Source organism: Camelus ferus, chromosome 1, assembly GCF_009834535.1.
Source record: "Camelus ferus isolate YT-003-E chromosome 1, BCGSAC_Cfer_1.0, whole genome shotgun sequence".
NCBI classification, from domain to species: Eukaryota; Metazoa; Chordata; class Mammalia; order Artiodactyla; family Camelidae; genus Camelus; species Camelus ferus.
Window position 1 is genome coordinate 88,251,702 of NC_045696.1, and position 11,101 is coordinate 88,262,802.

The following is an 11,101-nucleotide window of genomic DNA, read 5'->3' on the forward strand; positions in this document are numbered from 1 at the left end:
CAGAGAAAAGCTGATCACTTCTAGAACCCCATTATTAAAGTCTGAACTAGATGCCAAGTGAAAAAAATTGCAGTGACTATTATAGGCATTATTTTTAAAAAGTCACTCCTAAGCAAGATGAATTTTATTCAATTAAATTGATGAAAAAGTCCATTACAGATTGTTTTTAGTAGGTTCTCTTCAATATTTACATAATATTTTCATTATCTTCCATGTATGACTTAGGTTCCCAATCAAAAGAATAAGTCTCTGCTTTAGTACAATTGTAGTTTTAAGGGAGGGGGGAGAGTTATGGAGAAATGTTTAAAAATATAGCTATGAAAAAATGGGGGGAGGGAACAGGCATAAATAGGAGCAGTAATTTTCTGAGAATATCAGATCTACTTAAGCTCCTTAGTTAAACTTCCCTGAAACTTAACACAATTGCTAACCAGGATATAAAATGTCACTGAGAAAACAACAGTGCTTAAGGAGCTGGAACATCTTCAGTCATTGTTTTCATTTTTTAATTTCAAAATCCACTTTTTAATAACAGAAACACTAAGCACGCATATTTCTCTATAGACTCCTCCAGCTTTTGGTTGATTTGTGTATTAATATACTTACTGTGAACAAACTTCTGCATATACTTATCCACCCCGTCATGCACATACACACACACACACACACACCAGATTATAAACTAGGGCAGAGATTGTTAATCCTAACTTTTTAATCTTTCATAATTCTTATTCCAGTTCTTGCAAACACTAAGTGCTTAGAAAATGTTTGTCTAGTTGAAGTTTGCTTTAATGGTTTAAATTTTTAGCTCATACTTCCTGGAGAGAAACATGGAGCTAATTGATGGTGAACTTGACAGAGGCAAAAGCTTAAAGGAGAGAGAGAATTTCTAAATAATCTATCTAGAAACCTCCATAATGTTATGGTATGCTGCATGGTATGCAGACTAAATTTTATTTTCCATCAGACCTATTGTTATTCCTAGGTTCAGCAGAAATTTTGCTGATAAGTCACTATAAATTTCCAGAGTTTTAGGTTGTCTATTCAAAACCTAAAGTTGTGTTGACAAAAGGTATATCAAAGAGACTGATTGCACGGGCTTCTGATTAAATTAGTACTGGATAAGCTTTACTGCTTTCCTTTTTAATATCTTACCACCAAAGGCTCAGTGCAGGAAGGTTGAATTTAATTGTGTTATATCAGTTTTCAGAAAGTATGGCTGTCCTTCCAGATTCTACTCATTTCTCCCCTCTAGGCCAATTTTCTTTAATTAAAGAGATAAGTGTCTCCCCCCCTTTTTTTTCCTTTGCATCAAGAGGCTCAAAATTAAAGACCTAGAAAAGGCAGTATACACACATGGGATAAAGACAAATGGATGCATCTTCAGTGAAGCAGAGTAACTAGAAAAAGAAGGAAGAAAGGATAAAAGGAGCAAAGAAATGAATGATACTTAAAGGAAAATGAAAAACAAAAATAGATGGAGAAGTAAGTTTTTGTACATTTAAAGATATTACCTGGACAGAGCCAGGACTCAGTCTCTTCTTGACCTGGTTACCCTGAAGCACCTACCACACTGCCTTGTGCTCTGTGCTTCTCAGAGTGTTAGTCATGCTTCTCAAAATTAAGCATGCATATCACACTACTATATATAAAATAGATAAACAACAAGGACTTAGTTTTTAGCACAGGGAACTGTATTCAATTTCTTGTAATGAGTTGTAATGGAAAAGAAATTAAAATTATATATATATATATATCTATCTCACTGAATCACTTTGCTGTACACCTGAAACTAACATTGTAAATCGACTACACTTCAATAAAAAAAAATTTTAAAAAACTAAACATGCATAGAAACCACCTGGGGATCTGATGAAAGTGCAGATTCTAATCCAGTGTGTCTGGAGTAGATCCTGAGAGTCTGTCTTTCTCACAAACTTCCAAGTGATTCTGATGTCATCTGGGGACCACACTTGGAGTAGTAAGATGTTAGTTGACACAGTTAAGCAAGAAACTGGTTTCCTTGTCTTACAATATAGAATGGGGTTTCTCCATCCTGGCACTCTGGACATCTGGGGGTGGATGATTCTTTGTTGTGAGGGGCTGTCCTGTGTATTGTAGGGTGTACAGCAGCATCCCTGTCCTCTACCTAGTAGATGCCAATAGCAAGTCCCCCAATTATGACTATCAAAAATGTCTCCAGATATGGCTCGATGTCCCATGGGAGGCAAAAGCACCCCAGCTGAGACCACTGAAATAGAAGACATGTTGAGGCTACAAGGGCACTGGATACAATGCATGCATCTTTGTAAAAGTAGCCCCATCTCTCTCAGTTCTGTGCCAGCCCTGACCCTTACACAACCATGACCTTCCTTTAGAAACAGTGGCGGAAGCCTTCATGCCAGTACCTCGGATGAAAACATTACAACACAGCCAACTGCAGCCTGGCCTCCCTCCAGAGAAACCTGCCATCCAAGAACCACCCACTCTGTTTGCTGCAGAGCTGGCAAGATCTGAGAATATTCTTAGCATCTAGAAGGAATAAATTTCTCTGTACCTATTCTTAGGGTTTAGATAAATGTTAAACTAGGAGAAATTTTTACTAATTTCAGCAATGTTAAATCACACACAGAAATGTACTTTCAATGTCACCTACACAATGTATCTCAGAGATTCATTCCTTCCTTGTAATTAAGGAAGCAAATAGCAAATATCTTTTAGAGTATTTCGGAAATATAAGGGAAGTTAGTTTGGCCTTCAGAGTGAATTTCAGTTTCTTCTTCATGTCAAAAAGGGTAATACAGTAATTTCTTTTATCCTTTCAACATTGTCATTTTCTTTTTCTTCTCCACTTAACAGTCAAACTACTCAACTTCTGTTTCAAAGCATTTTTCTTTATCTTCTTGATTTATTCTGTGTGGCTCAATTATATTTAATAAATTCAGTTGACTATTTATTGGGCTCTACTGAATTATATACCATGTGGGAGACAAGAATGAGAGAGTGTCTCTAATCTCAATGAAGCTATTTAGTTAAGGTAAAACTAACCCAACTAAAACAACCAGAGAAAGAAACAATCCGAAGACTCCTAACTCTTGAACCACGCCCAGCATGCAGAAGGCTCCCAACTCATCCTTGTGGAGTGAGTAGACGAACTTCTAAGGCTCTGGTTTCCAAAGGTCCCCAAAGCCGCAGATGGAGACCCGCGAGGGCTTCTATTGGTCAGAGAAGGCCTCGTGGTAAGAATTACACTCCAACCTCTGCACGATGAGAAAGCAAACTCTAGCATGAGGCTAGTCCCTGGGAGACCCCAGCCACCCCCCCACCCCCATGAAGATGTCTGCCTGAGAAAACAGATGAGGCTAGGAAAAATTACTATTTTCCTAGCCAACACCTGAGAATAGGCCCCAACCTCCCTTTCTTAGAGTGTTTTCTTAAAAGAGCTTTCCATCGAGATGCCTCCCTCTGTCCCTGTGAGATGCATGCGGGTCTCCTACAGCACAGGAGTGTCTTTCTCAAGATCCCAGAGCCATACCTTTGAAATGTCACCATCAGATAATAGGGCCTCTGTTCCCCACTGTCTGCAGGAGGATAGAATCCCAACGTCAGGCACTGACGGCTCCACTTCTTACCAATCTTCTGATACCCCACTCTTGCCCCTCCCTACTTTCCCTTTAAAATGCCCAGTTGCCTCTACACAAATCAGAATGGAGCTCAGCTCTTTCCCCACCTCTCAGTAGCTACAGAATCAAGTCTGTTTTCACTGCTTTACCTCGCATCTGGCTCTGTTTATTTTCAACAATGGTGAAGTAGAGACTTGGGGACAACAGGCAGAACTTCCATCATCAGTCTCTTCTGTGTGCCTCCCTCCACTCCCTTGTAGACACCAATGAGTGTCCTACCAACCTCCCCGCAACCGCTGTCACTGCCTACCCTCCACTCCCACTTACCTGCCAGGTCTTTCCTCAATGGGTGATACATCTGAGGAGCATGGTCCTAGGGACAGAGTGGTTTGACCCGCCAGGTGGGGGTCTAGTTTCAGAAGTCACCCCCATTGCACCTAACTCCCTTCAGTGCTCAGAAACAGCAGCCACAGCAGGAGCCCTTCCTGGCCAATTAACTGAAATTCCTGCTCCTCCCAGGCATGGTGGAGAGGGAAGGGCCTTCCCAGATGGGAGGAAAGGAAAACACAGGTCTCAGTGTTTCCTCCTTCCTCATTTACCCTGCATCCCTAGGATCAGAGCTATAAGAACTGGAGAGGACCTCGGAACTCCTGCATGACAATCTCCCCGTGTAATAATTGAGGAGACTAGGACCCAGGGGTTACCACTACTCCAACCACTGCTACTACTTTTACTCCTGCACGGAAACTCTGCACCAGGAATTGTTTCAAATGCTTCACAAATGGTGCCATTCTCCCCATTTTACAGAGAAAAACACTGAGGCTCAGGGAAATTAAGAGTCATGATAAGAAGTTATGCAGTCAACAAGGGGCAGAGCTGGCATTCAAACTCACCTTTAGAAAAAAACTTAAACAAATTTCCAAACATTTCATAAATATGAAACTTAAAATAAGCTGTCTTATCCCCACATTTCATAAAATATTAAGACCACCATCCCATTTTGTTAGATACATTTAAAAAAGATGTGTACAGTGGGGAGGGTATAGTTCATTTGTAGAGTACGGGTTTAGCATGCCCAAGGTCCTGGGTTCAGTCCCCGGTACCTCCATCAAATAAATAAATAAACAAACAAGCCTAATTCCATCCCTCTGAAAATCTTAAAAAATTAAAAACAACACAAATTTAAAACAATAAATTTGAAAAGAATTTTTTTTAAAGATGTATACTAAATGATTAGTCCTGAGGATGTGGGGAAAGAGGCTAAGACATATAGTTAGAAATTTTCACAAAATTTTCTGTAGATTTTCCTATTATCACATTTTCCTTAAATCTGGCAAAATTTCGGTAATGGTTGATTTAATATATGAACGTGGTAAGATAACATGCTACCCTGAGAGAAACTAACGCTTGTAAATCGTGTTTTATTTCTCTCAGTCTAATAAAGACTAATTCAGTAAAGAATTTTGCAAATATCAAAAGTTCCATAAGGGGGCAACATGGGGCCATCACATAGATGAGACATTATTTCCAAAAAACCTCTTTAAGCTAAAAAATTTCCAGAGTCACAGCTTACTCCAAAAATAATATTCCAAGAATTAATTTTAAGAATTATTGCCAGGAATTCCAAGTTCTGTGAAACCTTCCCAGTGGTAATCGGAGCTACATATCAGAAGAATTAAGACGTATTAAGAACTGAAGTTACACCCTGGGCAAGTCCCTTGCTCATGTTTGTAAAATGGGGCTAATACCACCTGTACTGCTTACAGAGGGCACGTGCCCATTCCCAGGGAAGCACTGTGCCTGCACATGTAAGATGTGATTAAGAATGTGGACGGTTGTTTCACCTGTTTGTTTGCATCCAAGATCCTCAAGACAGCAATACGCCCAGAAGCATAAAGCAGGAGATAGCCTAGAACAAGAGTCCCCCAAACGCTGATATAAAGGAGATCAAGGCCTCAGGGAAAACCCTTCCTCAAATGCAGGTTTCCCCTGGCAGGGATTAGGGGCCACATGGAGACATTGCTCAGAACCATTGGTGCCTGAGAGGGCAAGCACCATCAGGGATTGGGGTGGGGGAGCTTCCAGTGGGTCTCAATAGCCTATATCCATTCCTAGGGCCAATGACTGGATACATCACAGATTAAATTTATGCACCTAAAAATGCCTCTTGATGTAATTAACTTTTTTTTAAATTCAAAGAGATACATGCACCCCAATGTTCATAGCAGCACTATTTACAATAGCCAAGACATAGAAACAACCTAAATGTCCATCAACAGATGAATGGATAAAGAAGTTGTGGTATATTTCTACAATGGAATACTACTCAGCCATAAAAAAGAATAAAATAATACAATTTGCAGCAACATGGATGGACCTGGAGATTGTCATTCTAAGTGAAGTACGCCAGAAAAAGAAAGAAAAATACCGTAAGATATCACTTATATGTGGAATCTAAAGAAAAAAATACAAACAAACTTATTTACAAAACAGAAACAGACTTACAGACATAGAAAACAAACTTATGGTTGGGGGGTGGGGAAGGGGGTGGGAAGGGATAAATTGGGAGTTTGAAATTTGCAGATACTAACTACTATATGTAAAATAGATGAACAACAAGTTTATACTGTATAGCACAAGAAACTATTCAATCTCTTGTAGTAACTTATGATGAAAAAGATTATGAAAACGAATATATGTATGTTACTTTATGACTGAAGTATTGTGCTCTACACCAGACATTGACACAGCATTTTAAACTGACTATCCTTCAATAAATATATATATAAATTTTTTTAATTTTAAAAAATTATAAAAATCTTTTTGGGGGGTAATTAGGTTTTCTTTATTTACTATTATTTTTTAATGGAGGTACTGGGGATTGAACTCAGGATCTCATGCACACTAAGCACGCATTCTACCACTGAGCTCTACCCTCCCCCTGTAATCAACTTTTTTGAAGATGACCTTATAGACTTTCATGAAATTGAGGTGTCAGATAGGTTGCCTAATGATTTATTGGTCTGCTCTTCACCTCAAAGGTAGAAACTTGAGGTAGTGTTGAATCACGGTACTCTCTGACAATCTTGGTCGATGTTAATGATTCAACCATGAATACCTTGCTTGGCACATCGTACTTAAGAACAGCTACTTTGTATACTGCCTTACAGTTTGTGATTTTATGTAAGTATACTGCTTTACAGTTTAGTTTACATTTATCTCCAAAACTAATTCTGAAAACTTTTTGGAATTCCATCATTCAAGGTTCTTTGCTTATGTGTTTTTCCACCAGTCTCAAAATAATGAGTCAAACAACTTGGGAATTCCCATCAAATCTACTGGTGACCTGGTGGGAGTCATCAGCTGAGGTCACTAAAGAACTGATGGAGTGAGACCAGGTTATTTAGCCTAAACCATTACCTGAATTGTCAAAGGGGGGCCCCTAGAAGATAAAAACCTGTTTAACATTTCCCATAGATGTTATATTTTCTTGAGAAAGCACCCCATGCTAGAAAATACATCAGGTGGCAAGGAAAAAATGTATAACCCTTAGTCAGAGTCATAATAGGCCCAACCCTTGAGAAAAAAAAACAGAGAGAGCATGGGTTCATCCATCTCCTGAGTCAATGTTTGCACATTCAAAACTTGCAGGTATCAAATGTACATATTTGCTTTGAGAAGAATTTTTGGAGCTGGAAAATATTCTATTCCTGGTGATAACCTTTGACATCTCCTGACCTTTGATCTACTGTACAACTTTAAGGGTCCTTACTCTTGTGCTGAAAAATCCATGGCCAGAAACAAAAGAATTCTCTGCCTGTAGGTCCCACCTTCCTCTGCCGAGCTTCACTTTGGATTTGATTCTGAGGGCTGACCCTCTGGCCAAGCGCAAAAAAGAGTTCTCAAGAAGCAATGAGGCAAAGAGAAAGTGTTCTCTTTGTATTTAAGGAAGTTCTCTGACTGTGGTGTTATGATAGAAAAGAGCTACGCTTTCACCACGAGATATAAAGGCAAAGAGTAGAATGAATATGAATGCTATTTTGGGAAGAGTTAAGAGAATAGTTGAAATCAGAGCTGTCCTAAACCCAGGTTTTATCTCTGCAGTTAACAGACCACAGACATAATAAACATACTTATGGTTACTAGGGTATAAGGGAAAGGGGTGGGAAGGGATAAATTGGAAGTTCGAGATTTGCAAATATTAACTACTATATATAAAATAGATTTAAAAAAATGTCATCTGTATCACACAGGGAACTAGAGTCAATATCTTGTAGTAACCTATAATGAAAAAGAATATGAAAACGAATATATGTATCTTTAAGTATGATTGAAACATTATGCTGTACACCAGAAACTGACGTATTGTAACTGACTAGATTTCAATTGAAAAAAGAAAAAGAAAAAATCAGGCCCTTTCACGAGGCTCTTTGGTGTGTCTTAGCACCACCCACAGCCTTCTACCTACACACACACACACACACACGAAAACAATGGCCAGATTTCCTCAAACACTGGGGTATCTTAATGTGTACCAAAATTTTCAGACCAGTTTTTGCTTTGAGATGAGGCCCTCGCTTCCTACAATCTTTGTGTGGAAAGTTGGCCGTCAGCTTGGTTCCTGCATCCCAGCTTTCAGCCTGGGGGCCTGCGTGCTAGTTTTCACTGGGGTCTCCACCCACCTGGGTCCTCTGTATGACATTAGTTGGAACCCTTCGCAGAATGTTTCTTTCTCATCACCTGCCATTCTGCAAGCCTGATATTTCACCACACCAGAGAATGCCAGGATGGCCCACAGTGAGCAAATGCTTCTAGGAAGTTTTAACAGATAAACCACATCTTCTGCACCAGCTATCCCAATCTTGCCCAAAACTTTCAGTCTTTTGCTCCCCTTTTCCCATCTCCTCACCCCGGCCCCAGCATCAGGGACAGCCCTCTGCATCCAAGTCCCATCTGCTGTACTATTCCTGTCATAGGACCCATGGAGAAGCTGAAATTAGCACCTCTGGTGGGCTTCTCCACAGGGGTATTTGCTAAGTTGGGGAATAAATTCAAAGGTGTATAAGACACATCCCCCATCCTCGAGCTGATAACCATCAAGTGTCAAAGGTAACCTCCCACTTGAACAAAATGTTCTCATATCTCATCCTCAGGCATGAGGAAATGTTGTAAAACAACTAGATTGTCAAGAATGTAGGTTTTATGTCAGTGCCCTTGTAGATAAGCCCCAAAAGGTAGGTCAGGTGAGAGCAGGAAGGTTTTCAATGCCCATGAAAGAAGTTCAGCTGGACTTGATGGGGCACAGGCCGTCAATAAAAGCTTTCAGGCCATGGGTAGCATGAATGATGTGTGAGTTAGTAATACTACCCTACAGACAGCCTACCGGAATATTTGGAGGGAGATGTGTCTGAAAGCAGAGAGACCTAGCTGGAAGGCTAGTATCATTCTCCAGCAGGGAAGGCACTGAGGCCTGAGCCAGAGAAAAGCAGGAAAAACTAATAGGAAGGCTTTGCAAAGGAAGAAGCCACAGGACAGGACACAGAATAGATAAATGCAGTAAAGGTGAAATCTGAGCCCCTGGTTCCAGGGAGAGGAGTGGGACCCTGAGCAGAAATCCTCTTTGAATTAATGTAAATCTGTCTCTAAGTCACTGAGAACCTCTGGTTCTCCCAAACAGAAATCACAGTGGCCTCAGATGTGAATCCTCCTTTCCCCAGTTGTTCATTTGACAAGCATTTATTTAGTGTTTCCTATATGCTGGGCATTAAGTAGTCAAAAATAATTAAATGAGGACCAGACTCCCTAGGAGTTCAGTAACCAGTTCCATGACCTACAGGTAATTATTTTGGTTTCCTCAATCTCTAAAACATAGAACTGCCACTCAATTTTCATTCATGATTTCTCCTATAAGCAATTATTATGCCACTATTATTATTTAAATGCATGTTCTCTTTGAGCGACCACTAGCCATTGCGAGGGCATAATAAGATGTGAATAATTTATTATGTTCCCCTTTTTAGCTGCATTGTCAAGGAGAACACACAGCTTAAGGGCCATCATTTCAAATGGGATTTCAGACATGATAGGGAATCAGAGGCAATGGTCCTTCACCGCTTTTAAAAGAAATGTCCTTCTCCACTATTTCTCAGATGGAATTTTATGCACCATTAGGAGGCTGGCCCGTAGTATTCAGAGTCTCAGGTAGCAGGGCACATTATTCTGGAGCATATGTTTTACTTGAAGATTTGGGGTAACTTGTTGATATGAAATAGTTTATACTAAAACACTTAAATTTTGTGCAAGATTTTCATTTTAAACAGGGACTAAACATAAATTTACTGCTGGGCTGTTCTGGAGTATGTGAAAGAGATGGGGGGAGAAGGGAGAGGAAGGTAAAGATATTGAATCTTGAATGTTCTCCTGGGAAAACTTCGGAACCCTGATGGACACATCCAGGCCAGCCTAATGGCTCATATGCCTTAGGATGAAGACAACAACCCGTGAGACCCAAAACTCAGACTTGCTGGGCATCAGTACATTTTTTAAATTCCCTTCCTTTTTCCCTATATTTACTTTCAGTGGAGTTTATATGTGCTTTATAATTCTGAGCCGATGCTACCAGTTATAGACTCAATAACTCTTTGAAATCAAGGGCAAGCTATGAACAGAATGCTGCGTCAGTGCTGACGATGGGAAATATGCAGTGAGAACAGTTGTGAAGACGGACATCATCATCTGCAAAGCATAGCCAGCCCCTGTCACCGTCCACAAACCAGTGGCATGTCCCAATTAAAACATCAGCAGCTCACATTCAAGGTTTGTCCCTAATGTCTGCTTTTGGTTTCCCTCACCATGAAAGATCTTTAAGGAACCCAGTCGCCCAAATTCTTTGTCTCTCTAAAATGTCTATGTAAAACTTAACACAAAAGAAGCCATCTCCATAGTGACCATAGAAAAATCTAAGATGTAAGAGTGGCTTTGTATCTCCTCAACTGAAATGAGAAAATCTGGTTCAAACTGTATGACTTTTTGATGCCAAAAATGATGGATTCAAAAACATAAAAGTATTCAAATCTGTCCTCTGTGGAGTTTAAGTAAAGTGGGCATATGATTTTCCCAGAGTTGGGCAGCTCTTACAACTGATCTCTGGGACATTCTGTGGCTGGCCCAGCTTGGGTGCAACAGCAATGTGTCTTCAGCAGGCAACAGATGAAGAGTCACCCAGCTTAGAAAGACCCTCTTCATGAGGTCCAGGGCCAAGAAGGCCTCCATCCCCTGGGCAGAAGCAGCGGAGGAGAGACGGAAGAGAGCAACAGCCAGCAGGGCCCACACGGGGGAAGAGCAGAGCACTGACAGAAGGAGGGTCTCAGCCGATTGGTCTCCCCAGACCACTGTGCTCCCTCTCACCCCTCCACTCAGAGGCATCATTTGGAGAGGTGTTTCAACTGCCTGGAAATCCTGAGTTAGAGAAGCAAGGT

At 40.4% G+C, this 11,101-nt stretch overlaps 1 protein-coding gene across 1 annotated transcript in view; it reads right to left on the minus strand.

Annotated features, from left to right (window-relative positions):
• The window catches only part of NMD3 (NMD3 ribosome export adaptor), a 191,253-nt gene that overhangs the window by 33,619 nt on the left and 146,533 nt on the right, over positions 1-11,101 (minus strand). The window lies entirely within an intron of this gene.